The sequence below is a fragment of the Hyla sarda genome, chromosome 13, assembly GCF_029499605.1.
Source record: "Hyla sarda isolate aHylSar1 chromosome 13, aHylSar1.hap1, whole genome shotgun sequence".
NCBI lineage: Eukaryota > Metazoa > Chordata > Amphibia > Anura > Hylidae > Hyla > Hyla sarda.
Genome location: NC_079201.1, coordinates 46,191,447 through 46,216,965, shown reverse-complemented (window position 1 = coordinate 46,216,965; position 25,519 = coordinate 46,191,447).

Sequence of the window (25,519 nt, the reverse complement as noted above, 5' to 3'; positions counted from 1 at the left end):
CGTGTCTCGTGGTCGCGGTCATGTCATCTGCCATCATCGATTGGTTAACACAGTCATCCACTTCTTCACAAGTGACATCTGACACCCCCAGTCAACAGTCGGTGGGTTCCTCAGACACATCCCTCAGCATGGCCAGCGAGAAGTCCCTGTCCTCCCATTGCCTGTCCTATGCTGTTCCCTCCCACACAGAAGTATCTTATGTTGTGGGTTAAGCTCCACTATTTAGTGAGGACTATCTAGAGCACAGTCAGCAGCCAAGAATTGGAGGAGACATCTGCCACGTACTACGCTAGGCGGGCAAGTAGTGATAAGGAGAGTGGACTTGGAGGTGGTGTTGCGAGCATTCAGGCTCCTGAAGCAGACACTATTGAGGAAGCTGAGGAGGACATCAGTGACGTGCAGACACAACTCAATGGTGATGATGAAGCCGATCGCACTTGGGAGCCGGGTGCAGAAGGGGCTTCATCATCATCGGGAGAAGAGGGTTGTCGGTTGCCCTTGAGGCAGCAGCTGAGCCAGGAAGGTGGTAGCATGGTGGCAGAAGTGGAAAGTCTGGAGCCAAATGTGCCCAGGGTAGATCCTCTGCTTCGTGGCAGCCTACCTTCCCGGGAGGTAGTGAAACGGGTTCTTGGAGACGGCGGCAGTAGCAGTCAGTCAGTGCAGACTGTTGGTGGGAAAATCAGCTACTCCGTGGTGTGGCAGTTTTTCATCAAGCATCCGGATGAGGTTAACCTGGCCACATGCAAGATATGTCGGCAGAAGGTGAAGCGTGGCCAGGGTCCCAATGTTGGCACCACAGCTCTGCATCAAGATATGCAGCGTCAACATAAAGCGGCCTGGGAGAACCGTGGCTATTATGTGGTGGTCCAGCCTGCTGCATCATCCAGTGGCATGCCACTCCCTGTTTCAAACAGCCAAGGCTCCACCACCTCAGCCACAGGGAGCTGTGTGTCATACCCATCTTCTGTCGGTCCAGATGCTCCTGCTCCTCCTACTTCGAGTCAGTCAATCTGCCAGCAATCCATCGGCAAAGCCATGTCCAAGAGACAACAGTATGCGCCCACTCATCCAACGGCACAGAAGCTGAATGTGCTCTTGTCCAAGTTGTTGGTGCTGCAGTCCCTCCATTTTCAAGTGGTGGACTCTGCACCTTTCAGAGAACTGATGACTTGTGCCGATCCGAGGTGGAGAGTTTCAGGCCGTCATTTATTTGCGAAGAAGGCAGTACCAGCCTTGCACAATTTTGTGGAACAGGTGGGCCAGTCCTTGAGCCTGTCTGTGTGTACCAAAGTGCATGGCAGCACCGACGTGTGGAGCTGTAACTACGGTCAGGGACAATACATGTCCTTTACAGCCCACTGGGTAAATGTGGTTCCTACACAGCCACAACAACAGCAACTTGGACAGATCACGCCGCTTCTGCCTCCATGCTCTCAGGCCGTGGGTCTTGTGACAGTGTGCGACTCCGCCTCCTCATCCTCACCATGTCCTCAACCTCCACTGCCCGGACAAGTCTCAGTGCCCCTCCAGCATACCATGTGTGCATACCTGTTCTTCACATGGTTTGCCCTGGAAAAGCTGTCCTGCCCGGCCAATAGTGTGGTGTTTAGTGCAGCGGGGGCCATAGTAACCCCAAGGAGAACTCGTCTGTCCACTAAAATGTGGAGAGACTGACCTTTGTGAAGATTAATCAGGCATGGATCAGCCAGGATTTCCACCCACCAATGCCTGTTGCATCAGAGTAAATTGACCATGGTGCCACACCAACACTTCACAAATAAGCATAGTGCAAAACATGTTTAACCCCTTAAAGGGGTACTCCGCCCCTGGCATCTTATCCCCTATCTACAGGATAGGGGATAAGATGTTAGATCGCTGCGGTCCCGCAGCTGGGGACCCCGGGGATCGCCGCTGCGGCACCCCGCCATCATTACTGCACAGAGCGAGTTCGCTCTGTGCCTAATGACGGGTGATACAGGGGCTGGAGCAGCGTGACGTTATGGCTCCGCCCCTCATGACATCATGGCCCGTCCCCTTAATGCAAGTCTATGGCAGGGGGCGTGACGACCACCACTCCCCCTTCCCATAGACTTGTATTGACGGGGCGGGCCGTGACGTCACGAGGGGCGGAGCCGTGATGTAACGATGCTCCGGCCCCTGTATTGCCCGTCATTACGTGCAGAGCGATCTCGCTCTGCGCAGTAATGATAGCGGGGTGCCGCAGCAGCGATCCCCGGGGTCCCCATCAGCGGGACCCCGGTGATCTGACATCTTATCCCCTATCCCTTAAGGACCAAGAGTTTTTCTGTTTTTGCACTTATTTCCACCTTACCTTTTAAAAATCATAACCCTTTAGATTTTTCACCTAAAAATCCATATGAGGGCTTATTTTTTGCGCCACCAATTCTACTTTGTAATGACATCAGTCAGTTTACTCAAAAATCTACAGCGAAGCGGGAAAAAAATTATTTTTGTCGACAAAATTAAAGAAAAAAAATAAATTTTGTCACTTTTGGGAGCTTCCGTTTCTACGCAGTACATCTTTCGGTAAAAATGAAATTTTATCTTTATTCTGTAGGTCCATACGATTAAAATGATACCCTACTTATATAGGTTTGATTTTGTTGTACTTTTGGAAAAAATCATGACTACATGCAGGAAAATGTATATGTTGAAAATTCTCATATTCTAACCTCTAACTTTTTTATTTTTCTGCGTACAGCCGGTATGAGGGCTAATTTTTTGCGCCATGTTCTGAAGCTTTTATTGGTATAATTTTTGTTATTGATCGGAATTTTTGATCGCTTTTTATTCATTTTTTCATTATATAAATGTGACCAAAAATACGCTGTTTATTTTTATTTACACATTTTTTTCTTTTTTTATGGGAAAAGGGGGGTGATTAAAACTTTTATTAGGGAAGGGGTTAAATGACCTTAACTTTTTTTTTCCACTTTTTTTTTGCAGTGTTATAGCTCCCATAGGGGGAGCTTGGAGCAATCAAACGCCGATCGGACGCGACGGAGCAAGGTAAGGGGGTCTCCGCTCGTGTCCTAGCTGATCGGGACATCGCTATTTTATCAGCCCGACTGAGCTGCCGGGAAGCTTTTACTTTCATTTTAGTGGCAGCAATCAACTTTGATCACCTCGTCTAAAGGGTTAATAGCACACGGCACAACGATCGGTGCCGCACGCTATTAGCCCAGGGTCCCGGCTATTAGCCCAGGGCCCCGGTATGATGCGGGGTCACAGCGTGACCCTGTTTTAAATACTGGGACTGGGCGTAGGGCGTACAGGTACGCCCTATGGGGGAGATTTATCAAAACCTGGGCAGAGGAAAAGGTGCCTAGTTGCCCATAGCAACCAATCAGATCGTTTCTTTCATTTTGTAGAGGCCTTGTTAAAAATGAAAGAAGAAATCTGATTGGTTGCTATGGGCAACTTTTCCTCTGCACAGGTTTTGATAAAGCTCCCCCTATGTCCTTAAGGAATTAAGAACTCAGTCTATTTTTGCTTTATTAAAGGGGTACTCCAGTGGGGGAAAAAAATTTTAATCAACAATCAACTGGTGCCAGAAAGTTAAACAGATTTGTAAATTAAATTAAATTAGGTTTATTAACATTTTGGAGAGCACTTTAGATTTTCAGAAATATAATTACTCCCCAAAAATACAACTTGCCTAATAATTTGGTATACAGTGTACTTCCCCTTGAGAATACTTTTTTTCTATTTTGCTGCGTTACAATTATATTTTTTTGTGTAATACTGTGTGGCAACTAATATGGAGATTATAATTGCCTTCACACAGTTTGTCGCTCTGCTTTCCCAAACTCCAAAACAGCTTATTGGTCTAGTTATAAACCAATACTTTACTGGTAAATATATCACAACATAAAAAAAGGAAGAAAACTGATTAATAACTTGGTAAAAAAAAAAGTATATGTTGAGCTAGCAATAGTGGTTTTAACCCTCCCCGTCCCCAATGAAAACTAATAACATCTCTAAATATCTAGATCACATTATTTTTTAACACCTTCTTTTTATTGCTAGAATAGATAGTTCTCTATAATTCTATCGCCATCTTGTGGAGATGTATTGTATGCAACACAGTGTAATCTATGGAGAGTCTAAACTCTACATAATTAATAATGTCCTTCGGAGGGAATCCACCCTCAGGAATGAGCCCTCTTAATGGGGGAATCACTAAAACCTAACTTTTATTAGTTATAAGATGTAAATCATAGAAAAAACACATGTGAACTTTAAACATTTTCAGTACTGTTCACTATTCTTGAGTATGCACATAGTTGGGATATATCTTATATGAGGATTTTGTCCAGTGATCGGAGGTCTCTCACACCTTCCTCATATATATATATATATATATATATATATATATATATATATATATAAACAAAGAATAAGTCAGCCAGCACTTTAGTTGATACCAAACTATTATATGGACCTGGCCTACAGGTGCACGCTACTGTATATATATATTTTTACTGGACACTCATCAAATGCATCCCACTATGTGTCTCTATCAGTGGTATATCTCTGATCCTATAGCTATCCAGATCATGGGAGGCTTATCTCACACACCTTCCCTTTATGATAGTAAAGCCTAAGCACTTTAGATGTGCTTTTTTGGATGCTCATCAGATAATTATATTTTTCATTTATAATATTAACCCTAATCCTTTAGATTCGTGGCAGTACTGTCTAAAATACTAACACCAGCCTCCCCGACATTTCACCACTAAGTGGCTTTGTCAAGGGTTACTGAGGCTTATGGCCGCTTGAATGCTCGTTTGGCTATTTATAATCTTTTGATGTGATGTCACTTCAGGTTTCAGGATTCTCTAATACTCACCAATAGGGCTTCCGTTTACAGTTCCTTATTCCTATGTACCAATGGGCTTCTATTTACTATTTAGTTCTTACTGTCATGTGACCATCACGTGACTTCCTCCATCATCATATGAATTGCTCTGTTGCGTCCACGCTCTGCTGATGTGTCTCGTGATACTGCGCGTCCTTCTCACGTCCGTGCATGATCACGGACTTTAACTTTCCATCCCGAACATTGCTATCCGTGCATGCCCGCGGACTTAAAGGGGTACTCTGCTGCTCAGCATTTGGAACAAACTGGAGCCAGCGCCGGGAGCTCATAGCCCCGTCCATCATGATGTCACACCCCGCCCCCTCAATGCAAGTCTATGGGAGGGGCGGGACAGCCGCCACGCCCTGTCCCATAACTTGCATTGAGGGGGCGGGGCGTGACGTCACGAGCTCAAAGCTCCAGCGTTCAGAACAGTTTGTCCCAAATGCTGAGCAGCAGAGTACCCTTTAAAGGGGTTATCCACCATAAGGTGATTTTAGTATGTATTTGGCAGACAGTAATGGACATGCCCGCAGACTTAAACTTCGGGGCTTCATTCTTCTTTAGTTTGCGCATGACCGTATTCTCAGGCTCCTGTATGACAGACTCCTTTCCGTAAACCTTATATTGGATTATGACCTCCAAGGTAACTTCCTCATTCATCCTTCATATTTTAAATTTTACTTTTTATTTTTTTTAAATATTCTTTTTATTAAACATTTTTTGCATATGAAGCACACATTATGTAAGCACATAAAAGATGTATGGCACTACGCAGAGCACCGCAAATAACGAATATTAAGAACAATTATAACAATAACCAGAACCCGCAATGGTAAGCCGCCATGAGTTCCAAGTGGGCAAGAGTCCGGTTCAAGTGCGACAGGGATAAACAGAACAGCATCCCACCATCCCCTCCCCTCAAGGTCCCAATGGAAGTCCGTTGCCATAACAGTGTGACCAGCGAGTCCAGGTCAAGTCCCCAGCCGAAACATTTATCCCACAGCAATGAAAAGCACAATGCCTGAATCATACATTTTAGGAAGGAAACGGCAGTTATAAAATAATCCGGGTTAACATGTTAAGTGGGAAGGCATAGGGCACCCAAAGTGTCCTTCAGGGCCTCTAGGCTATACCATTCCGTCCAACGGAACAGGCGGACAAGTTCCTGTATTTCAGTTGCGGAATAGTGTGTAACTATAAATGATTTCCACTTATCAAAAAACCTTTTCGTATCTGTGTTTTTATGTCGTTCCGTATCTACCCTGTCTATACCACAGTATAATTTTAACTCAGAAACCAAAAATGGTATGTCGGGGGGTGTAGAGGAGATCTATGAGTGAAAAAGACATCTAAGCGCTACATGCAGTACTATGTGCACAATGACAGGCACTTTGGGTGATTCTAGACCCTCCCCCTCAGAATAAGGTGGCCTAGGTTGGTGGAAGAGGACAGCTTGAGGTGTCATAGGAAGGTTAATACCCCAATAGGTGTTTGCGTGCCAGAACTGAAGCCCAGTAGGCTTTGGTTACCTCACATGTCCAGACGCCATGCCATAGATTGGTTAGTGGTTGTGAGCACTTCGGACAGGCTGTAATTCTATTCGGGAATGTGGGTGAGGGTAAAATATTGAACCGATATAAAGCGCTATGGGCTAGCTTAAAATAAGTCTCCCACCAACGTTCGTTAATGATGCATGTGCCTACAGTTCGCCAGCCCTGGAGGATACATTCCGTGATATCCTCATCTGGTACCCAATTTCGCCAGGCATCAAATACAGTATCAGAGTGAACCTTGAGAAACCTGTCACGTAAGGCATGATACTGGAGAGTTATGGATGTCCTGTGGGTGTCTGGACCTATGATGCCATCTAGGGTATGGGGATGAGTTTCTTTGCTAAGGTCACGCAAGCGTGATCGACAGAAGGATATGACCTGATGAACAGCCAACGTGTGAGAGGATGGTAAATCAAAGCAGTCCAAAATGGTCAGCGTTAATGCCCATCCAGCACTCTCCGTGTCCATGAGATCCCCCACTCTAAGAAGGCCCCTATCATGCCAAAGTGTACAACTGGGAAACGTACTATCTGTAGGAAATTCAGGATGACCAATCAGCGGCATGTGTATAGAGAGAAGGAAGGGTAAGTGAAAAAGTTTGCTTATTTCTTTCCATGTAACTATCGTGTCGCGGAGGAGAACTGAAGTTTTCACATGATTAGGTAGAGATAAGTAGGAAGTATTAAGGAGAGCTACCAGATTACAGGGAGAAGCCTGGGCTTGTTCTAACGGGATATTGGTGTAACAGGAGGTACCATGTAACCAGTCAATAACATATCTAAATAGACATACTAAATTATAGCCTCTGACATTAGGGAATCCCAAACCCCCAACCAGTTTCCCCAACATCAGTTTCTGAAGAGCGATGCGAGGGCGGCGCCCCTGCCATATAAATAAGGTAAAGGCAGACTGCAAAGAAGTGACATCTGTGTGTTTTAGCAATAGAGGGAGTGTTTGTAGGGGGTACAATAGGCGTGCAAAACTAACCATTTTGATAAGGCGGCAGCGACCCATAAAGGAGATCGGCAAGGAACTCTACTTATGAAGTTCTGTACGAATTTTAGTCAGAAGAGGAGGGTAATTTAAAGAGTAAAGAGAATCCGGGGTCTTCCCTATCTTTATGCCCAAATACGTAATTGCTTGGTTGGAAACGGTGAGACCCAAGTGACTAATCCCAGGAAGCCAACGTGGAGGAGACCTGCCCAACGGAAGCAATTCAGTCTTCACCACGTTGATTTTATATCCAGAAAAGGTCCCATAAGTGTGTAGAGCATGCAGCACTCCTGGGAGATCATGAACTGGATTACTGAGAAACAAAAGAACATCGTCGGCAAACATTGCGAGCTTCACCGACTCCAACCCTACCGATATACCATCAAAAATAGAAGAGTGTAAAAGATGTTGGGCTAATGGCTCTATAGCTAGATCAAATAAAAGTGGGGAGAGTGGGCATCCCTGTCGAGTCCCCTTAAACAGAGAGAAGGGGGTCGACAGAATGCCAGGGGTATGAATACGTGCTTTCGGAGAGGGATATAGACTGGACAGAAAAGTTCGAAAGGCCCACGTGATGCCGAATCTTCTCAGTACCATGTCTAGCCACGCCCAATTAGCGTTATCGAAGGATTTTTCCGCATCTAAAGCCAAAAGAGCCGGTTGGGCAGTCGAGGCTGACTCACTCTGAACAGAGTCCAACACCGAGAGAACCCTGCGAATATTAGTCGTGGCAGATCGGTGGCGGACAAAGCCCACCTGGTGAGGTCTCACAAGTCCCGGAAGAAATTGCGCCAGGCGATTGGCTAAGAGTTTAGTGAACAGTTTGATATCTTGGTCAATTAAAGAAATAGGCCTATAAGAGCTAGGATTTAGCGGATCTTTGCCCGGTTTTGGAAATACTTTGATATATGCCATTGATGCTGTACGTGGGAGAATACCGGTCTGTAGGAAGCCATTAAAGACGTCCGTAAGGCAGGGGGATATTTGATCGATCAGGGACTTGTAGAACTCCCCAGGGTAACCGTCCAGTCCCGGAGCCTTACCATTATGTAGAGTTTTGATGGTGCTACGCACCTCCTCCTCAGTCACGGGGGCATTCAAGTCAGATCTCTGATCGTCAGACTAAATTTTACTTTTATTGGAAGATTTTAGTTATATCTACCAATTTTATTTGTTTCTCTTTTTACCTTATTTCTGGTTATATATACATGGGAATATTTTAATACTTCTGCATTTCCCATCAAATGGTTATATGGATGTGTGAGTGTTCTGTATTATTCATGTATGTGGACATATCATGTAGGTGCTGCCTTATATTACTATCAATTGGCCATGCATATTCCATTGTATATTGGTGAATATATATGACCCTATGATTTATTGTTGGTATAACTGCACATTCCATTGCCATTATGTGGGCTATGCATATTCTATTATATGGAGGTGAATGAGTAGTTGTATAATTACATAATCGCATCATTGTATATGGATAGGCATATTATTGCGAATGTTCTTGCCTCTATAGGGACCATACATGATTGTTTTTGTATCTATGCATATTACATACCTATGAGTGAATTCCTATGTTCTCTTTTCCTCTTATTTTCTAACTCCTAAATATTATGTTGATTATATTAGTAGTTTCCCACTCACTAAAGCATTTGTGCTCACAGGGGCATGAAATAGTGTTCAACAAAAATATGCATTGTCTATACTAGGCCATTCAGTTCGGGATGGACATTATTAGTCCACTTGTTTGTGGTCGTTATAATTTGCTTATTGTTATATTATTAGAGAAAATATTGGATGGAACTGTATTGATCTTTTTTTATTAAAATTTTTCATTTAGGGGTCATCGTCTCATCACCCACATCGAAGCCAGAACCTTGGTATCGAATCTCCGATCTCCCTGATGTCTCCATTGGTGAGTATTTATTCTTGATCTTACTGTACATTTTTAAATGTAATTTCTCCATAATTTGAGCATTCTGGTATTTTTATATTTCTCTAGCCTCTTCTTCTTTTTCATTCTTATTCTTGTCTTAAGTTAGGAATGCAGAGTACGAGAAGCCTTTGTTCAATCCAAATGGCTGCTTATTATTTAACCTGAATATTCATTTTGCTGCTTCTCGCAATAGGACTTTATCTAGGTCTCCTTTTCTCAGGCCTATTTTCAGTTGACATATCCCCCAAAATTGCATGCCTCTATGTTGCTATTATGGAAAGTATTTCCATTCCTGGCTATTGGTGTATGCGCTCTGGTCTGAATGATACTGAGGTGTTTATTTACCCTATTCCTTAGTTCTTGAGTAGTTTATCCCACATAAATTCTGGGACAGGGACATTGTGCTATGTAGACCACATTTTGGCTTACTGCAGTTAATGAACTGTCTTAGTGTATATTTCCGTTTGTCAACTGGATTTTGGAAAGTCATTGGGGGAAATTTATAAAAACCGGTCCAGAGGAAATGTTGCTGCCATAGCAACCAATCAGATTGCTTCTTAAATTTTTCACAGAAGATCACCTAATTAGGTTGTGATAAGAGCTTCATTCGTAACTCTTGATTCGTAACTCGCTCACCTGGACAGGTTGTTCAGAATCCAGGCACAACACTTACCGAGATGTGATGGAATGGTCAGCTGCTGCATCTTCCCACGCCGAAAGCATTGGAGAATGGAAGCTTGGATCACGCTGCTGGAGGACCTGTATGCAGAAGAACAACATCAGAAGGTATGGAAAGTAGTTTTTATTCATGCAACACGTTTCTGTATATTTAAAACCCTTTCATCAGACATCACTCATCATTTAAATACCCAGAAACACGTTTCATTAATAAAAAATCATACTACTTTCCATACTTTCTGATGTTGTCCTTCTGCATACCAGTCCTCCAGCAGCGCGATCCAAGCTTCCATTCTCCTGAACTTCTTTTATTGTTAACTAGCTGAGTACCCGGCGTTGCCCGGTTTTTCCTTCCTAATCCTTTTTGGGGAGGAAAATAAACAAAGGAGGAAGCTTTTGACTTCATATCCCGTCCTTGTATATTGTTGTCATATCCCAACCCCACATCCCGTCCTCCTATCCCGTCCTCCTATCTCGACCTCCTATCTCGACCTCCTATACCGTCCTCCTATACCGTCCTCCTATCCCGTCCTCCTATCCCGTCCTCCTATCCCGTCCTCCTATCCCGTCCTCCTATCTTGACCTCCTGTCTCGACCTCCTATCCCGTCCTCCTATCCCGTCCTCCTATCCCGACCTCCTATCCCGACCTCCCATCCCGTCCTCATATCCCGACTCGTAATATGTGTACCAGGTAATGAAATAGCTCCAGCCGTACGGAAATTTCCCATTGATTTGCATGGGACTTTAAAAAAAAAAAACCTGACCCTCACAAATGGGGGTAGTTAAGGGTTAAATTAACTATCCTATATTTTAAGTGGACATATAAGTAACATGTGACCAAGTATTATCGAAATATCTCCAGCCGTTTGGAAGTTATGCGGTAACATATATTTCCCATTGACTTGCATGGGACTTTAAAAATAAGCCCCGCCCCTGGCAAATATGGGTGAGTAAGGGTTAAATTACCTATCCTATGTTTGTTGTTGACATATAAGTAACATGTGTGCCAAGTTTCATGTTCATATCTTTAGTCGTTTGAAAGTTTTTGTGGAACATACACACATACACACATACATACATACACACACACACACGTTGAGTTTTATTTATATAGATTTTTCACAGGCCTTTTTAAAAATGAAGGAAGTGATATGATTGGTTGCTATGGGCAACTCAGCAACTTTTCCTCTGGATTTTGATAAATCTCCCTCTTTATTTTTGGCATCACTCTACATGTGGAACATTGCCCACATGGGAATGATCCTGTAGGGGGTTTAGGTAATCAGGTCTCACCTTGTTCTTGTTCCATCTTCTGGTGACTGTGTACTAAGATGTCTCTTAAGTTTGGTCCTCTCCTCTATGTTATGTTTGGTCTTTCTCCTAATACTTCTTCCAGATCCCGATCTAATCTCAATAGATGCCAGTAGGATCTAAGGATTCTCGTCACTTGTCATGCATAGACATCGTAAGTGACGATGCATCAAATTATTTTGATTCTTCTTGTGGTTTTACTGCATTACCTAGTAACATGTGACGCTCACTGTGTTTTGTTCTATGAAAGGCTTTTTTCATCCCTTTCTTTGGGTACCCTCTTTGGTAAAATCTCATCATCAAATTACTGCTTTCTTTCATGAAATTACTCTCCTCTGAACAGTTCCTCCTGGCTATCAGATATTGTCCTATTGGAATGCTACGTTTTAGAGGAGTAGGATGCCAGCTCTTCCAATGCAGGAAGCTATATGCAGGAAGCTATTGTTCGCTGTCAGTTTTTAATAAATATCCATCTGTATGTGATTGTCTTTGTCTATAAATATAGTTAAATCCAGAAAATTCAATGCTCTCCCACCAATCTCTGCTGTAAATTTCATGCCAATGCATTGTTATTCAATACTGCTACAAAATCATGAAATAATGTGCTCCCCCATCCCAGAAAATTTAAATATCATCAATGTATCTACCCCAGTAAAGAATGTGCTGTGTAAAGTGCCTAAAATCCTCACCAAAAACAATTGTGTTTTTCCACTGCCCTAAAAAAATATTCGCAAACATAGGTGCAAATGCCATCCCCATTGCTGTACCTTTTATCTGTCGATAAAAGGTACCCCCAAACAAGAAAACTCTTCATTTACAATCAAATCATTAATTTCATGGACAGTGCCTTTTGTGTCGTTTAAAGGGTGCCAATATTGCCAATATTTATTATTGCCAATAATAGGGTGCCAATATTTTATCTATGAAACGATTTTATCCGGAAACGATGGGCAACCTTTTATGGGATTCGTCTTTTTGTGCATTTTTGGGAGAGTATAAAAAGTAGCAATTGTTGGGTGTGCATTCAATATATATTTCTGTTCTTCCTCTGAGATTATGTTCTTAGTTTTTGCTTCACTTAGAATGGCTTGCAGTTCCTGTAGATATTAATTCAATGGATATTTACTTAAGACTTCATAGGTATCCTTGTCGTCTAGAAGTCTTCTTGCCATAGCCACATATTCTTTGGTATCTATCAAAACTATATTTCTGCCCTTATCCAAGGGCTTAATTACTTTAGTTTTATCTTCTTGTAATTCTTTAAGGGCCTGTTGTTCATCCAGAGATAGATTCGCTTTGACCTCAATTTTCTGAGATCTTGTGTTACATTGACAAAGGTTGCTATGTAAGCAAACTGTGTAAATGGTGGGGTCGTTTTTGACCGAGGGTTCAAGTTGGTAAATGGTCCTTTAATTTCTTCTTCATTACCCTCATTTTCATCCAATAAACCACAAAGTGTCTCTAAGACTGTTGACTTTTGGATGTTGGATACTTTTTCCTCCCTTTCCTTGATCGCATGTACCTTATGTAGGGCCAACTTACGGGTGAACAGATTTGCATCTTTACCCCATTCGAAGGAATCGAATCTTCATGTTGGAGTGAAAGAGAGGCCCTTCAATAGGAGAGATCTTTCTGCCTCTGTTAGTATACATGATAAGAAGTTAAATATTTCCATACTTGATTTGTTCTTTTGCATGGACTCTCTTATCACCAGGGCCGTTTGAAGGAATTTGGGGGCCCCAAGCAAAATGGACATGGAGGCCCCCCCCTTTGATGTTCACGCACGTCACGCTCTAGGGCCGGCGTCAGGACATAGTAACGCCGGCCCTTGAATTCTGGGAGCGCAATGTGAGCTAACGTCGATACGATGCACATTAGGTGCAGCAGAGTCCGCCCCACATTAGGTGCAGCATAGTTCTCCCCACATTAGGTTGGCAGTGTTCCCCCCACATTAGGCAGGCAGTGTTCCCCCCACACTAGGCAGGCAGTGTTCCCCCCACATTAGGCAGGCAGTGTTCCCCCCACATTAGGTGCAGCAGTGTTCCCTACCCATACCCCCTGTCCACCCCCCCCTTGGGCCATTTTTTTTGGTGGGGGTCTGACTGCTGAGACCCCCACCGATCACCTGGGTTGAAGTGGTTCTCCAGCTGTTGGAAAGCTAAAACTCCCATCATGTCTGGAGAGCCTCTGGCAATGAAAGTTGAAGTTTTGTAACAGCTGGAGAGACACAGATTGGACACAGTTTTACCCATCATCACTGCAGAACTTACAATTGACTACAGCTCTGATGGGACAGTCAGGAGAATACACAATGATATCAGTGACCTGAGTGACGTCTTCTGCCTTGAGTGACATCTTCTCTGTTATCTTTTCTTCTTCATCTGGTCCAGAGACCAGGTCTTCCCCCAGCTCCATCTTCTCTGCAGAGTCTGACATCCAGACATAATTGGCTCCTCACTGTCAGCAGATCCTCATCCTCTGCATGAAGACAGTAATCATTATAACCTTGCCAGAAAGTGATCCCTAAATATAATCCTGCCCCACACTGTACCCTGAATATAATACTGCTATACACTGTACCCACTAAATATAATCCTGCCACACAATGTACCCTGAACATAATACTGCTATACACTGTACCCTGAATATAATACTGCCACACACTGTACCCCTGAAAACAATACTGCCATACACTGTACCCACTAAATATAATCCTGCCACACACTGTACCCTGAACATAATACTGCTATACACTGTACCCTGAATATAATACTGCCGCATACTGTACCAACTAAAATTAATACTGCCACACACTGTACCCTGAATATAGTACTGCCACACACTGTACCAACTAAATATAATACTGCCACACACTGTACCCTGAATATAATTCTGCCATACACTGTAGCCTGAATATAATACTGCCCCACACTGTACCCTGAATATAATACTGCCACACACTGTACCCTGAATATAATACTGCCCCACACTGTACCCTAAATAAAATACTGCCCCACACAGTACCCTGAATAAAATACTGCCCCACACAGTACCCTGAATATAATACTGCTATACACTTAACCCACTAAATATAATCCTGCCACACACTGTACCCTGAACATAATACTGCCACACACTGTACCCTGAATATAACACTGCTACACACTGTACCCACTAAATATAATCCTGCCCCACACTGTACCCTGAATATAATACTGCCACACACTGTACCCTGAATATAATACTGCCACACACTGTACCCTGAATATTATACTGCCATACACTGTACCCTGAATATAATACTGCCATACACTGCACCCTGAATATGATACTGCTATACACTGTACCCACTAAATATAATACTGCCCCACACTGTACCCTGAATATAATACTGCCACACACTGTACCCTGGATATAATGCTGCTATTCACTGTACCCACTAAATAAAATACTGCCCCATACTGTACCCTAAATAAAATACTGCCCCACACTGTACCCTGAATATAATACTGCCATACACTGTACCCTGAATAAAATACTACTATAACCAGGGGGGGTTATGGGGGGGTGATGAAGAGAGGTGCAGGGGGGGGCACCTCTCATCACCCCCATAACACCCCTCCCTGCATCTCTTATCACCCCCATAACACCCCCTGCACCTCTCATGACCCCCATAACACCCCTGCACCTCTCATGACCCCCCATAACACTCCCCCTGCACCTCTTATCACCCCCATAACACCCCTACTGCAAATCTTATCACCCCCATAACACCCCTACTGCAAATCTTATCACCCCTCATAACACCCCCCCTGCACCTCTTATCACCCTCATAACACCCCCCCCTGCACCTCTTATCACCCCCATAACACCCCCCTGCACCTCTTATCACCCCCATAACACCCCCCCTGCACCTCTTATCATCCCCATAACACCCCCCCACACACACACCTCTCATCACCAATGTAGTCCCCTAACCACCATACAATCCCCCGACACCCCCCCCCGGCCAGTTTACTTACCCTGCCGCGGATCGTTGCAGCAACGTGAGTCTTCTGCTGCTCCTGTCACTGCATGAGGAGGATGCTGGAGGATCGTGTAGGGACGTAAGCAAGGACAGGTCAGGTGATCGGAGTGGACGTGCGTGCCTGCGCTGGGCACGTGACGTCTCTACTCCCATCAGCCCCTGACCTGTCCGGTGCCAGCCCTGCGATTTGTTTCTTAAGGGGCCCACGGCCTACAAAGGTAATTTAATTGAAATGTGCGGGCCCCCCGAAGTGCCCCATCGCTACTGGATGTGCACCAGCTCTGCTCGGGGCCCCCAGCCAGCTCGGGGCCCCAAGCAATTGCTTGGTTTGCCGGTCCGGTAGCGACGGGCCTGCTCATCACTGTATTATTTTCTAATGAAGTATTCTCTCTCAGGTATTTATTGTCACCGGTGCTGTTATCGGATTCGGTATTGATTGTGTCATCATTGCTTGCGACCCTAAAAAAAGGGCTGGGGGGAGTAGAAGTCGAAAAAATTGTCATTGTTGTGGTATTGGTGTGTGTCGGCATCCTGTGCTGTCCAGAGAAATTGAGATTCATACCCATATGGGAGGCACTTGATTAACTCATAAGGGGTACCATCATACTCATTGTTGGACCTTTTTGAAAATAACTGCCCACAGGATTGCACATATTATTGTCCATATTGCATATTGTTCAGATGTTCTCTTGACTCTAGTTGAGGATTTGAGGATTTTTATATGGTGGTTTTTGGTTGGGTACTTATGTCTTCCTCGTTTCACTTTTCTCTTTGTACCAGTTTCAGCTGCATGAGTGGTACTACTAGAATCAGAAAATCCTTCTGTTCCTAATGTTTCAGTTTCTGAAATTGACTGCCACTTGGAGTTTGTCCTCACAGAACATCCCCTTTGCTGTTTTTCCTTATAGGTATAAACCCTACCTGTGGCAAAATCATTATAGTCACGTATAAAATATAGGCAATATATATATTATGTTTTCTTTCCTTCAGTTCTTTTTGTAGCTCTCTAAGTTCTTTGTAGCTTGCTTTCCAAATTCTGAAATTCAGAATTACTGAAAAACTTTGGATTTGCTGTATCTCTGATTCTAGTTGTGTTGTCATTTTCTGGAGGTACCCTCTTTCATATTCCAGGAGATAATTAATTAGTCCTAGAGAATTTTCTGTTTGTATTTTATCCCAGCCTCTTATGAAGTCCTCGTCCATCCAAAGTTTGGCCAGTAATTCTGAATTTCAGAATTTGGAAAGCAAGCTACAAAAGAACTTAGAGAGCTACAAAAACAAACTGAAGGAAAGAAAACATAATAAATATATACAGTGATCCCTCAACATACAATGGTAATTCGTTCCAAACGAGCCATCGTTTGTCGAATCCATCGTATCTTGAGGGATTTGTGCAATGAAAAGTATAGGAAGCTGTACTCATCTGTCCCCGCCGCTCGCGATGGTGTCCCCGCCGCTCCCGATGGTGACCCTGGGCCTCCGCTGGGCTCTCCTGGTCATCTCCGGTCCTCTGCTGGGCTCTCCTGGTCTTCTCCGGTCCTCCGCTGTCTTCTCTGGTCTTCCTATTGGATGACGTGCGCAGCAGGGTATTATCGTCACCGGAGAGGGCCGAGAAGACACCGGAAGACCAGCGCTGGACCCGGAGGGCACCCCGGAGCATCGTGGAGGGGTAAGTAATACTTACCGCACCACACGGGGAACATTAAGCTGCTATCCGGCAGCAGCTTAAGCATTTTGCACTGCCGGATAGCACTTAATGCGATGGCCCCGACATAAAAAAGCATTGTATGTCAATGCAGATATCGACATGCGATGGCCTCTGAGAGGCCATCGTATGTCGATTTGATCATATGTCGGGGCCATCGTAGGTCGGGGGGTCATTGTACGTGACTATAACGATTTCGCCACAGGTAGGGTTTATACCTATAAGGGAAAACAGCAAAGGGGACGCCCCGTGAGGACAAACCCCAAGTGGCAGTCAGTTACAGAAACTGAAACATCAGGAACAGAAGGATTTTCTGATTCTAGTAGTACCTCTCATACAGCTGAAATTGGTACAAAGAGAACAGTGATAGGAGGAAGACATAAGTACCCAACCAAAAAAAAACACCCTATAAAAAACCTCAACTAGAGCCAAGAGAACAACTGAACTAGAGATGAGCAAATTTTTAGTAAAATTCAAATCGGGCGATTTGGCAAATTTTCCGAAAAAATTTGGTTTGCAGCGAATCGCTATTAAAAACAGCTATTTCTGGCCTACAGAGAGACTCCCTTTGTCCTAATATGCATAGGAAGTATCCTGTGTTAGTGAAATAATACTGTTATTCAGTATGACATGCAGATTAGAGGCATCGCTATTAGAATCACTGTCGCAGAGCGTCTAGATGGGGCAGCAGGGAGACCATATGGCATCAGAATTGAAGAGAATTAAATAGATTTTTAATTAAATTTTTATTTCATTTAATTTGAATTTATTTAAATTTTTTGAGTACCCATTCTGGTGAGCATTGAGCTGGCGGTCCGCCGCGAGGCAAGCTACCACCTGTTCCAGCCCATGGCCTCTCAGCGCCCCCGGCCAACCTTCCCACTGTTTTACTCTTTGCGGAACTGCAAATGTTTCATTTTATCAGTTATGGTTCATTGTAATCGCTCCAACCTGTTTCATTGGATTCTTGTGGTAATTTCACAACTATCGTATTTGTATTTATCGGCATATAACACGCACTGGCGTATAACACACACCCCAATATTTACAGTTAAATTTAAGTTAAAAAAATAAATGACTTGGACTAAATGCCACATCATCCCCCCAACTTTGATTTCCCCTGCACCTCAGTTTGGTCCCATCCGCCCCAGTGGCACATCATTCCCTGTGCCACAGTTATCCCTCTTATTGCCTCCTCCATGTCTAATCATCCCCCTCATCATTTCCCCCTGTCTCATCATCCTCCCCATCATTCCCCTCCTCATCATTGCTCCTATGCCATTCTTCCCATGCCTCATCATTCCCCCTTTTCCCCTGCTTTTTATATATTTTTTTATTTTCCTTACCTGGCTGCGCTTGCGGGCTGTGTAGTCTGGGAAGAAGATGAGTGACGTCCTCTGCCGGCTCCTCTGCATGGTATCAGGGACGTCACTTTTCATTTCCTGTAGTCGCCACTGGTCACTATTCTAAAGTGGCCGCAGCTGAGCTGCTGAACTTAAGCCGACATGTTGCTGACTAGTGGGGGCTGCAGGAAATGAAAAGTGACGTCGCCCGCAAGACCCACTGAAGAACAGCCAGGTAAGTAAAAAAAAGCAGGGCAAAGGGGGGAATTATGAGGAAGGGGGAGGTAAGTAAAATAAAAAACAGAGCGGGGAGAAGTCTGAGCCAGCAGGAGACCCCGCTGGTCACTGATTTAAAGTGGCCACAGCTAGGCTGCTGATCCTTCACAAGCAGCCGCCGCTACGGCCACTTTAGATCAGTGACCAGGCTTTTTGCCTTACATTTAAGTTTTAAAAGTGCATGTTATACACCAATAAATACGGTAATATATGACGTCGACGACCATAGGTCCTCAGTCTTGAAAAGATTACATCGATTTTTTTAAATTGAAATTTAAGATTTTGAAATTGAAATTTTAGATTACACACCCAAGTTTTAATGTACCGGGCCTCGGCTTTTACTGTGAATAAATAGTGTGGTTCCAAAAGACTGACTCTAACAAGGAGTCACATGGCCGCACAACAATAGAGCCTGGAGGTGGCATCAGTATGAGGAGACCATATAGTTGCTGAATGGCACAGCCTGGAGTTGGCGGCAGCATGAGTAGAGCATATGGTGGCTGAATGGCACAGTCTGGAGTTGGCGGCAGATGAGGAGACAATATGGTGGCTTAATGACACAGCCTGGAGGTGGCAGAAGCATGAGAAGATCATATGGTGGCAGAATGAGACAGCCTGGAGGTGGCAACACCAGCATCTGGAGTCCTGTAAGTGGCCTGGTGACAGAGTGGTGCGGTGGGTGGCAATACCAGTACCAGGTGACGAAGGTGGATGAAAAAAGGTCTGATGCGGAGGAATGTTTGTGAAGATGAATCAGGCATGGATCAGCCAGGATTTCCCCATTACAAAGGTCAGTCTCTCCACAGACGAGTTCTCCTTGGGGTGACTATGGGCCCCGCCGCACTAAACACCCGCTTTGATGGTACACTACTGGCCGGCCGGGCACTTCAGCTTTTCCAGGTCAAACTCTGCTAGTTATGGCCACAAATCAAGTTTGGCTGCCCAGAAGTCCAGTGGCTCTTCAAGGTGTGTTGGCATGGTCATGTCAAGGTATGCCACCACCTGCTGGTTCAGGTCCTGCTCCACGTCTACCTGCTGCTGATGAGTTGCTTCACTATGCGGGTGAAGAAAGGTACTCATCAGCGACTATAGACTCAGGCTTCTGCTGATGGAGCTGGTACTGCTCCTGCCACCCACCCTTCCCCAACAGCAATGGCAGTGGAAGGTGAGTGAAGAGGGCCCCCCGAGTCAGACCTGCGAGAGCATGGACGATGACGACGATAGGCATCAGCCAACTGACTATGTAGGATGTCTCTGTAGTAGGTCAGTTTGTCCTCACTCTCAGTGGGTGTAAAAAAGGGCCCCATTTTGTGGCGGTAGCGAGGGTCCAATAAGGTGGAGAGCCAGAAGTCATACTGCTGCCGAATGGTGACAATTCAGCCGTCACTATGCAAGCAAGTGAGCATCCTGCCTCCATCTCCACTTCATACTACCATGGTGTGTCTGGGTCCTCTGTCTTGCCTTCCTCATAACCCTTTTGCTCCTCTGGCTGCTCCTGTTCCTCCTCTCCTGTCAGATGACTAGAAAAACCGCCCATTTCGTGAAACCTAAACTGTGCTCCACTGTGTCCCTCCCCCCATCCCCTCCTCCTCCAGTTCAGCTCCCACAGGGCTCATGTGGTCGTGAGATGTAGGCGCCACGTCTCCAGTGTCCTGACCAGCCATTGTTTCCAACACGTGTTGTAGGAAATGAAGCAGTGGAATTATGTCATTCATCCCGTAATCCTGGTGATTGACTAATAATGTGGCTTCCTCAAAGGGCTTGAGCAAACGGTAGGTGTCACGTATGAGCTGCCACTGGTTGACATTGAAGTTACACAGGGGAGTGCCCCTATCCGCTTGGATCATCAAGAAATCGGTGATGGCTTTTCTCTGTTCGTAAAGTCTGTACAAGATATGGATGGTGGAATTCCAACCTGTGGGAACATCATAAATCAGACTATGTTGGGGGATACCGTTAGGATGCTGCAGCTCAAGGTGGGTGTGCTTTGCGTTGTATGAGTGGTTAAAGTGCATGCAAAGTTTCCTTCCCATTGTCAGGATGTTTTGCAAATGAGGGGAACAGTTCAGGAACCGCTTGACAACCAGATTGAACACGTGTGCCATGCAGGGCGCATGGCTCAGCCTTCCTTGTCGCAGTGCAGACAAGATATTCTTCCTGGTGTTGGTCACCATGGTTCCCATTTCCAGTTTTCGTGGAGTAAGCCATGCTCCAATTTCTTTATAAATTACTTTTAGCAGTTCCTCCCCTGTGTGAAGGGGCACTGCAAAGGCAAACCACATGGTATGCTGAAGGGGCACTGAGACTTGTCTGTGCAGTGGAGGATGAGGAGGCGGAGTCACACACTGTCAAAGGACCAATGGCCTGAGAGCATGGAGGAGGAAGTGGCGTGACCTGTTAAAGTTGGTGTTGTGGCTGTGCAGGAACCACATTCACCCAGTGGGCCATAAAGAACATGTATTGTCCCTGACCATAGTTACAGCTCCAGACGTTGGTGCAGCCATGCACTTTGGTAAACACCGACAGGCTCAAGGACTGGCCCACCTTCTCTTCCACAAAATTGTGCAGGGCTGGTACTGCCTTGATGGCTTGGGACTCTCCACTTCGGCTCAGCACAAGCCATCAGTTCTCTGAAAGGCGCAGAGTCCACCACTTGAAAAGGGAGGGACTGCAGCACCAGCAACTTCAACAGGAGCACATTCAGCTTCTGCGCCATTGGATGAGTGGGCACATACTGTTGTCTCTTGGACATGGCTTCGCCGATGGATTGCTGATGGAATGACTGACTAAAAGTAGAAAGACCAGGAGCATCTGGAGCAACAGAGAGAGGGTATGACACACAGCTCCCTTCGGCTGAGGTGGAGGAGTCTTGGCTGGCTGAAACAGGGTGTGGCACTGGGTGATGCAGAAAGCTGGACCACTACTGTCAGGATTCGGCAGGCTGGAGGTGGATCCTCTGTGTCAGAGAGGGATTGGCGTGGACCGGTTCTAAGTTGCTACTGGTTTTCACCAGAGCCCGCCGCAAAGCGGGATGGTCTTGCAGCGGCGTTAGCAACCAGGTCGTATCCACCGGCAACGGCTCAACCTCTCTGACTGCTGAGATAGGCGCGGTACAAGGGATTAGACAAGAGCAGGGTCGGACGTAGCAGAAGGTCAGGGCAGGCAGCAAGGATCGTAGTCAGGGGCAATGGCAAGAGGTCTGGAACACTGGCTAGGGATACACAAGGAACGCTTTCACTGGCACAATGGCAACAAGATCCGGCAAGGAAGTGCAGGGGAAGTGAGGTAATATAGGGAAGTGCACAGGTGAACACACTAATTAAAAACCATGCGCCAATCAGTGGCGCACCGGCCCTTTAAATCGCAAAGAACCGACGCGCGCACGCCCTAGGGAGCGGGGCCGCGCGCGCCGGGACAGCACAGACGGGGAGCGAGTCTGGTAAGCAGGACGGGATGCGCACCGCGAGCAGGCGCGTCCCGCACCGCGAATCGCATCCCGGCTAGGGACATTATCGCAGCGCACCCGGTCAGCGGGTCTGGAGAACGCTGTGAGCGCTCTGGGGAGCAGCGGGGACCCGGAGTGCTCGGCGTAACAACTACATCGGAGCCACGGTTCCCCGAGGCCGCTTTATGGTGGCGCAGCATATGTTGACACACGGCTGTGGTGCCAACATTGGCACCATGGCCACACTTCACCTTCTGCCAACACATCTTGCATGTGGCTATGTTTACTTCCTCCGGATGCTTGATGAAAAACTGCCAAATCACCGAGCAGCTGATTTTCCCACCAACAGTCCGCACTAATTGACTGCTACTGCCGCCCTCTCCAGGAACCCCTGTTCTACAACCTCCCGGGAAGGTAGAATGCCACGAAGCAGGAGGTTTCTCCCAGGCATGTTTGGCTCCAGAATTTCCACTTCTGCCACCATGCTGACTGCCAACCATGCTACTGCCTTGCTTGCTCAGCTGCTGCCTCACGGGCAACCTGCAACCCTCTTCTCCTGATGATGATGAAGCCCCTTCTGCACCCGGCGTCCAATTGCGATGAGCAACATCATCATCATCATCATCAACAAGTGTCTGCACGTCACTGATGTCCTCCCCAGGTTCCTCAACAGTGTCTGCTTCAGGACCCTAAATGCTGGAAACACCACCTCCCACTTCACTCTCCTCATCACTACTTTCCCGCCTAGCGGAGGAGGCGGCAGATGTCTCTTCCACTTCTTGGCTGGGCGGTAGCTGCTGACTGCCCTCTATTAGATCGTCCTCACTGAATAGTGGAACTGAACCCACAGCATAAGATACTTCCTAAGGGGAGGGAACAGCATAGGACGGAGGCAATGGTAGGACAGGGACTGCTCCCGAGCCATGCCAACTGAGGGTTGTGTCTGAGGAACCCACCGACTGTTGACTGCGGGTATCAGGTGTCACTTGTGATGAAGTGGATGACCGTGTTAACCAATCGATGATGGCAGATGGGTTGCTGGTCAAGATACGACCGCTAGCTGATACCAGGAGATCAGGCCTCTCACTGTGACTCCTGCTGCCGCTGAGCCCTAGTCTGCTGCGACCTCTGCCTGCGCCTGATGAATTTAGGCCTCTGCCACTCCTCTGTGCACGTCCTGGCACTTCTCTGCCTTACACACTTATTGTGTATATGAGGGGAGTACATTATGCTTCACTACGCTTAAAACAGTATTTATCTAAAACAGCAGCAGGTGTGTACTTTTGGCTGTCCTTTCACAGTATCTAGGCCCTTAACAGATTAGCAGGAACAAAATAGTACACTACTTAGATGTAGGTATGTGGTATGCACTTATGAGGGGAGGACAATGCCTTACAGTACGCTTAAAAAAGTATTGGAGTAAAACAGCAGCCAGTGATTACGTTTGCCTGGACTTTCACAGTAAGTAGGCCCTTGACAGATTAACAGGTACAAAATGCAAGTGGGGCTGTATGCTCTGAACCAGCGACCAATGCAATACACCTGCGCAATCGGACCCGCCGGTCCCGCCCCGGCTTCACAGGAGAAATACAACAAGGAAAGAATGTCCAGCGCCCGGTGCGCACTTAAAACTTGCTTTATTGCTTGACTAGAGTCACAGTACAGGTACAAAATAGTAGACTACTTAGATGTAGGTATGTGGTATGCACTTATGAGGGGAGGACAATGCCCTACAGTACGCTCAAAAAAAGGTATTGGAGTAAAAAAAAACAGCCAGGGATTACTGTTGCCTGGTCTTTCACAGTATCTAGGCCCTTGACAGATTAACAGGTACAACATTGTACACTACTTAGATGTAGGTATGTGGTATGCACATATGAGGGCAGAAAAATGCGCTACAGTACGCTTAAAAAATTATTTGAATAAAACACCAGCCAGTGATTATTTTTGCCTGGCCTTTCACAATATCTAAGCCCTTGACAGATTAACAGGTACAAAATAGTACACTACCTAAATGTATGTGGTATGCACTTATGAGGGGAGGACAATGCGCTACAGTACACTTAAAAAAAGGCATTGGAGTAAAACACCAGCCGGTGATTAATTTTGCCTGGCCCTTCACAGTACTAGATACTGTGAAGGGCCAGGCAAAATTAATCACCGGCTGGTGTTTTACTCCAATGCCCTTGACAGAGTAACAGGTACAAAATAGTACACTACTTAGATGTAGGTATGTGGTATGCACTTACGGTATGAGGGGAGGACAATGCTCTACAGTACGCTTAAAAAAGTATTGGAGTAAAACACCAGCTGGTGTTACTTTTGCCTGGACTTTCACAGCATCTAGGCCCTTGACAGAGTAACAGGTACAAAATAGTACACTACTTAGATGTAGGTATGTGGTGTGCACTTACGGTATGAGGGGAGGACAATGCTCTACAGTACGCTTAAAAAGTCTTGGAGTAAAACACCAGCTGGTGTTACTTTTGCCTGGACTTTCACAGTATCTAGGTCATTGACAGATTAACAGGTACAACATTGTACACTACTTAGGTGTAAGTATGTGGTATGCACATATGAGGGCAGAAAAATGCGCTACAGTACTCTTAAAAAAATTATTTGAATAAAACACCAGCCAGTGATTACTTTTGCCTGGCCTTTCACAGTGTCTAGGCCATTGACAGATTAACAGGTACAAAATAGTACACTACTTAGATGTAGGTATGTGGTACGCACTTATGAGGGCAGAAAAATGTGCTACAGTACGCTTAAAAAACTTATTTGTGCACAACACCAGCAGTACACAACAGTGCTGCAGCACACAGCCGCTGTGTACTAAACCCAAAATTGCACTCTCTCAAAGACTATTAGGAATGGACTGCTGGGTATGTACTATACCATGTACAGACTAGTATAACCAGCAGACCTGTTACGCCGAGCGCTCCGGGTCCCTGCTCCCCCCCGGAGCGCTCGCGGTGTCTCTCTCTCTGCAGCACCCCGGTAAGACCCGCTGACCGGGAGCGCTGCACTGACATTGCCGGCGGGGATGCGATTCGCATAGCGGGACGCGCCTGCTCGCGAATCGCATCCCAAGTCACTTACCCGTCCCGGTCCCCGGCTGTCATGTTCTGGCGCGTGCGGCTCCGCTCCCTAGGGCGCGCACGCGCCAGCTCTCTGAGATTTAAAGGGCCAGTGCACCAATGATTGGTGCCTGGCCCAATCAGCCTAATTAGCTTCCACCTGCTCCCTGGCTATATTACCTCACTTCCCCTGCACTTCCTTGCCCGATCTTGTTGCCTTGTGCCAGTGAAAGCGTTTAGTGTTGTCTAAAGCCTGTGTTCCAGATCTCCTGCTATC